Consider the following 7,546-nt stretch of genomic DNA (forward strand, 5'->3'; position numbering starts at 1 on the left):
TGATAGTTGTTCAACTGCCTGCTTTTCTTCAGAAAAATCCTTCAGGTCCCACATATTCTTTGATTTCCCAGCATTTTTGTTTATTTGAACCCTTTCCAACAATAACTGTATGAATTTGAGATACAGCTTTTCACACTGTGGACAACTAAGGTGGTTAATATGCAACTATTACAGAAGATTCAAATGCTCACTGATGCTCCAGAAGGAAAATCCATGCATTAAGACACAGGGGGTGAAAACTTTTGAACAGTATAGATAAGTACATTTTTCTTATTTTGCCTAAATATCATATTTCCTTTTTCATTTAGTACTGCCTTTCAGAGGCTACAGAAGATACTTACATGTTTCCCAGAAGAGAAAAAATATGTTAAATTTACCCTGATCTTCAAATGCAAAAGTTTTCACCCCCTTAATGCATCGTGTTTCCTTCTGGAGCATCAGTGAGCGTTTGACAAAGACTATAGAATACCCAAGACCTGTCACTCGTATAGTTTTGAATGGAGAAAGATGCAACGCTCAGTATGGCCATGAAGCCCCACCTTCTTAATGAAAGAGCCAATCGCTGATTAGTAAAGTCTGCAGTTGCTGTTAGAAGTTCTGAGCCCTACACTGCTCATGCGCACTGGCTGATCTGGCCTGAAAATTAAGCTTTTTTTAATGCTACTGGAGCATAAGGAACTTTTAATCGTAAGCTTGGTGAACAGTTTTAAAGAATTTGATGCTTCCCCATTCAAAAAGATAGGAGCTGCACTTGCCTGCCCGAGAGATGTTTCAAAGATGGCTGCCGAGTGAAATGACTTGCCTTAAAGGAACACCCCACTTTTTTTGAAAATAGGCTCATTTTCCAACTCCCCCTAGAGTTAAACAGTTGAGTTTTACCGTTTTCTAATCCATTCAGCCGATCTCTAGGTCTGGCAGTAGCACTTTTAGCATAGCTTAGCATAGATCATTGAATCTGATTAGACCGATAGCATCTCACTCAAAAATGACCAAAGAGTTTAGATATTTTTCCTATTTAGAACATGACTCTTCTGTAGTTACATTGTGTAATAAGACTGATGGAAAATGAAAAGTTGCATTTTTCTAGACCGATATGACTAGGAACTATACTCTCATTCCAGAGTAATAATCAAGGAACTTTGCTGCCGTACCATGGGGGCAGCAGGCGCAATGATATTACACAGTGCCTGAAAATAGTCTCCCTGTGCAAGCAGGTGGTCACGTTGGTTATGTTGAAAGAAGTTGTTTGAAAGAACAACCATGGTACCGCAGCAAAGTTCCTTGATTATTACGCCGGAAGACATGGAGATCGGCTGAATGGATTCGAAAATGGTAAAACTCAACTGTTTAACTCTAGGGGAGTTGAAAAACGAGCCTATTCTCAACAAAAGTGGAGTGTTCCTTTAAAAGGACTTTGGCATTTGGGCCTTCTGTAATAGTTGCATATGAGTCCCTCAGTTGTCCTCAGTGTAAAAAGATGGTCTCAGAATAATACTTTTTTTTAAAAGCATGTAAAATAAAGCTCTTAAAATGCAAGATCTATTATAATAAAATATAATTAAAATGACGTATAATAATCTCATATAAAATAATAATAAAAATAATAAAATATTTATTTTATTAATTATACAATTTGTCTTTCTTTCTTTCTTTCAAACCATGCTTATTTTTGGACTTGTCAACACAACATGTTCTTCCCATAAACCTCTGTCCTCATTTTCTAGGATTGGGAAAACATTGCGCTCAGCTTTATCCCAGAAACACATCTACGTCACAGATTGTTGAATTTGCCGTACTTTGTTTATACACTGGTTGTCATCATTACCGCATCGACTTTCCCTCTGTCTCACCAGATCAAATGCATCAGTAGCTTTTTTATGTGGGACTTGCTTCTGTATTAACGTGATTGCATATTGCGGTGCACCAAAAGAGTGCAGTTAAATAACCAACATTTATTACCCATTAACATGGTACCCAAAAGCGGGGGAACTTCCATATGCTTCAGGCTTCTCACATATCATGTTTGGCTACAAAATGTGTTTACATAGTCTTGCTCAAAGCCATTAGTGTGATATGGGTCAATGCAAAGCACTGAGGAAGTAGACATGGTGAAAAAAACAGCAAACAAGTCACCTTTGATACGGTCTCGCTTTGACTCCAGCATTTTTGGCATGTTCAATTTTTGTTTTTCTGCAGCAGAGGCTACATGGATATAAATAATACCTTCTTTTAAGTACTTGCACATGAATCTGAGATTGAAAAAAAGTAGGAACAGTAAGACCTTCAATATACCATGGCTATAAATATATTTGGTGCAGTAAAGCGATCAAGGTTGGCTGTGGTTCTATATAAACCAGGTACACATCAGAAAACAAGACGCTCTCTGTTTGGCAGCAGCTGCTTTGAAGACTCCAGGCAGAACTGGAGGAAAACGTCTCATCATAAATTCAGTGGCTTGCAACAGCGCTGTCTTCTGGCATCCGCTCGGTTGCTTGCTCAAAACTGCTCTGACTTTTTTGACATTGACCTGTACTTTTATATAACTGAACTCTGAGATCAGATAACATTCTTGAATAGATCTTTTTAAAAGTAAGAAAGTTCATCTATCTGTTTTGTAAGATTTTAAAGATCAGAGTGTGCAGCTCAAAGTAAATGCAGTAGCTTTGATTCACATATTGTTAAAAATAGCTGATTGCTTTCACATTATTATACGCATTCGGTATCATTCAAACGTTTGGGTTTGGTAATGTTTTGTAAACTTTTACAAACATCTCTTATGCTCAGCAAGGCTTCATTTGATCAAAAATAGTAAATAAAAATAGTAATTTTGTGAAATATCATTACGATTTAAAATAACAGTTTTCTAATTTAATACATTTTAAAATGTAATTTATTCCTGTGATGCAAAGCTGAATTTTCAGCATCATTACTCCAGTCTTCAGTGTCACATGATCCTTAAAAAATCATTCTGACATGCTGATTTGCTGCTGATTTCTTATTCCTGCTGAAAACAGCTACTTTTTACTGTCACTTTTGACCAATTGAATGGATCCTTGCTGGAAAAAAAGTATTTTTAAAATATATTTATATAGAATATTTACTTCTTTTATCTTTTTTCCTTACATTTTAAAGTAGTTAGAGAGATGACTCCACTTTAGTCACCTCATTGACCATCAAAATGAAAAATCCATTTATTTATTTATTTTTTTTCATTTAGTTCAGTAAGCTGAAGCAAATGCTCACATGACAGGAAGCTAAGTTCATCTCAAGGTTACTCACACAGTCTATAGTGAAAGGATGAATAGGGAATGATGGAAAGAGGTGTAGAGAGAGAAAGAGGCACTTAAACATTGCGTCAGTAGGAAATCGAGGACACTGATCTTCGGTAAAGTGGATTGTCAGACTAATTTATAGCTGCTTTCTGATCCAAAGTGTCATTTCAGGATATTTTCTTTTTGCCCTGGATCTACAGCTTATATATAATCACTTTTGGGTGAACTGTCCCTTTAAGGGTCTTTTATAAGAGCTGTGCCAGAAGTGGTCTATAGGAACTTGTATCAAATTTCAACCATATTGTAAAGAGATTTTAAATATAGTAGTTTGATTTTCAGCCTGTTGAACAGAGTAATCATGCTTAAGATCTAACCTTAATCTTATTAATCTTGTAAAGGTTTGACAGTGTGGTCAGATATTTACATTGTGATCAGGTTGTGTGGCCTGTATGTGCTGAAGCCCTTGCATGGGCCTCTTCTACACTGAAGTCCTGCTAATCTCTATTGTTATTTTGGTGGGTGTGTTCAAAGAGAGCTGTCAATATCAGCAGAGTCTGGCTCTACCCCAAACCCACACACACACCTACACACACATTTACATAGCTACTTATGGACACACTATAGACGTCCATTGTTTAAATACAAAGGAAAATATAATTACTAACGATTAACCTTAAAACATAAACTATTTTGGAAGTAATACTTTTATTTAACAAAAACTCATTAAATCATCCTCTCATTACAATGTGACAAAAGTTTACAAATGTTTTTTTTTGAGCATCAAATCAGCATATTAAAATGATCATCTTTGATTTCACAGCAGTAAATTATGTTTTACAAGGGACATATCATGAAAATCTGATTTTTTCCATGTTTAAGTGCTATAACTGGGTCCCCAATGCATCTACCAACTCAGAAAACCTGAAAAAGGACAACCCAGTAACTTTGTTTAGGTAAGCCTTTTTCTGCAAGCACGTGAAAAATGAGCCACTCAGATTTCTCTGCCACCGTGACGTAGAAAGGAATCTTATTATAATATTACCGCCCCCTATAATCTGCACGTTTCCACCCACAGCACTGCCGTTTTGTTTAAAGGGGTCATCGGATACCCATTTTCTACAAGTTGATATGATTCTTTAGGGTCTTAATGAAAAGTCTATAATATACTTTGGTTAAAAATTCTCAATGGTTGTGTAAAACAACACCCTTTTTACCTTGCCAAAATCAGCTCTGCAAAAATCATCTTATTCTGGTCGAGGTTGCTTTAAATGCAAATGAGCTCAGCTCGCCCCGCCCCTCTCTTCTCTCTGTGGAGAGACGAGCTTGTTTACTTTAGCCACATTTAGCCGCATTTAGCTGCTAAACTTGCTAACTAGCACGTTATTAGGAAAGGCGATCGCAAAAACTCATAAAAAAAACCCTTATACTCACTTCTGCTGTTAGTGAAGCTGGATCATGAATGACATAGACGGATATATGTAGATCGGGAGGCGCATTCCCTTCACAAACAAACGTAATCCACTGCATCTTCAGCGGCTCAGATGTCGGGAGCAAATGACGAGCACTACGTTCACTATTACATCCAGCAACACAACACCTCAATCGCTCAATCAGAGATATTCTTTCTAACTTACATCCCTGCTCCGGCATCGAAACAAAGAGGGCGGATTGTTACAGCTGATCTGAGGTAAAATGCTCATGTCAATCAACTATCGTGGGAGTGGCCTCTGTCGGTGTGACGCCACAATGTCAGACATCTGAGAATGACTCGTCAAGGCTCTCTACTTTGGTTCCATATATGTAAGGTTATTTAACTGAAAAAAGTTTTTTTTGCAATTGCTGGGACCCATTTCTCAAAACTCTTTTTTAAAACTCAACAGACAGCTGTCCTAACCAACTTTTAGCCTGGCAAAGCAAGTAATTAAATTGAAAGACTAACACCTGTTCAGCTACATGTTTTTTTTTTAGATTTGGAATATATTTATAACATGGTATTACTGTGGAAATGTATTAAATTGCTGTCTTATTCAGTTTTGTATTATGTTCGGTTTTGAACTTAAATGAGAGGTCCACTTCCAGAACAACAATTTACAAATAATGTACTCACCCCCTTGTCATCCAAGATGTTCATGTCTTTCTGTCTTTAGTCGTGAAGAAATTATGATTTTTGAGGAAAGAATTTCAGGATTTTTCTTCATTGGTGCCCTGATTTTTAACTTCCAAAATGTAGTTTAAATGCAGATTCAAAGGGCTCTAAACAATCCCAGCAGAGGAAGAAGAGTCTTATCTAGCGAAACAATTGGTCATTTTTTTTTCCGAAAAATAAAAATTTGTATACTTTTTAAGCACAAAAGCTTGTGTAGCACAGGCTCTGGGATGCGTGTCCACGACACTACGAATAACGTCTAAGTTAATCATCTGTGTACTCGTGTACGGCTCAAAAAGGTAGAGTATGGCATTTTCTCCTACAACTTCAGAATCGTCTGACATCGTTGTACCTTTTGGTTTGTAAACAGCGTTTGACTTACCTGCACTTCCATAGTCTTTGCACGTTCACTTTGTAAACACTGGGTCTGTAGTTCTGCCTACGTTCTGCGTGACCTTTCGATGTTATTCAATAGTACGTTCCCAGAGCAATCCCAGAGCCTGTGCTACTCAAGCTTTTGTGCTTAAAAAGTAAACAGATTTTCATTTTCCGAAAAAAATGACTGACTGTTTCGCTAGATAAGACTCTTCTTCCTCGGCTGGGATCGTTTAGAGTCCTTTGAAGCTGCATTTAAACTACATTTTGGAAGTTCAAAATCGGGGCACCAATGTAGTCCATTATATGGAGAAAAATCCTGAAATGCTTTCCTCAAAAATCATAATTTCTTTACAACTGAAGACAGAAAGACGTGAACATCTTGGATGATAAGGGGGTGAGTACATTTTTTGTAAATTGTTGTTCTGAAAGTGGACTTCTCCTTTAAGTTTAAAGGGATAGTTCACCCAAAAATTACAATCATTAATTACTCACGCTCATGTCGTTCCACCCTTCATTCATCTTCGGTACACAAATTAAGATATTATTGATGAAATCCGAGAGCTTTCTGACCCTGCATAGACAGCAACACAACTACCACATTCAAGGCCCATAAATGTAGTAACATTTTCAAAATAGTCCATGTGACATCAGTGGTTCATCCATAATGTTATGAAGCTTTGGGAATACTTTTTGTGCTCAAAGAAAACAAAAATAACGACTATTCAACAATTTCTTCTCTTCCATGTCAGTCTTCATTGCGTGTTCAAGAGTACCATGACGTATGCGTGTGGTACTGGTGCCGGCTTCTGACTTAGAACGTCCATTTTATGTTAACACACAGTATGGTTATTTATGGGTGTGACAACTGCATTTTATAACCAAACTCACACCCGTTACTGGAGCCATTAATGTCAGTTTTGTGCTCTGTGCGTGGCTCAAATGCTCCGCTCCGCTCAAAAGCTGGTGTCGTTTAATGAAGGTTTAATGAAGGTTTAATGAATCAACTGCTACGGTTACTAGTAAGGAATACGGGCTTGACTCCCGTTGCACATTCAAACAGACAGTATTCGAGATGCTTCTGTAAGCTGCTGTGTGAACAGGACATTTTGAGACTCACATCTGTAAGTAAATGTGGTCGTCAATCCCAAAAACTGACAGTGTGAACGTACCCTTTCAGATGCAAATATATTCTGGTTCAAATAAGTAAGGCTGGACAAAAAATTGCAAGTCATCCTCTTTGTCTAAATCCTCAGACATGTTTACGAAGACTGTTTTGTGTACAGAGTGCATCTTCTTCTGCTTCTACCTTTCTGGGCCTTGAACGTGGTAATTGTGTTGCTGTCTATGCAGGGCCAGAAAGAGACTTGAGGGTGAGAAATTAATATGAGAATTTTCATTTTTGTGTGAACTATCCTTTTAAGTTTTTAGCACTGGTTGTGTCTGAGTGAGCAAAGAATTCATTCCATTTGAAAGATGTGGTCATTGATTGTGGTCATAAATGATCCACACTTTAACCCACACTGATTGCTGTTGTGCTCATTGAGAAATTCATCCTTGCAATTGTAAAAATCTGTAAACAGCATGTAACCTGTCCAGCATGCCTCATCTCATGTAGTCGTTTGTTTAAGTGTGCTCTGACTCGTCAACCAGTGTTATGATTTTTGCCTGGTGGATGATAAAAGTTGGACTTCGGGCAGTCACACTAAAAGCCACTCAGCAACATCCTGACAACTACCCACAACACTCTAGA

The sequence above is a fragment of the Labeo rohita genome, chromosome 3 (assembly GCF_022985175.1).
Source record: "Labeo rohita strain BAU-BD-2019 chromosome 3, IGBB_LRoh.1.0, whole genome shotgun sequence".
Classification (NCBI taxonomy): domain Eukaryota; kingdom Metazoa; phylum Chordata; class Actinopteri; order Cypriniformes; family Cyprinidae; genus Labeo; species Labeo rohita.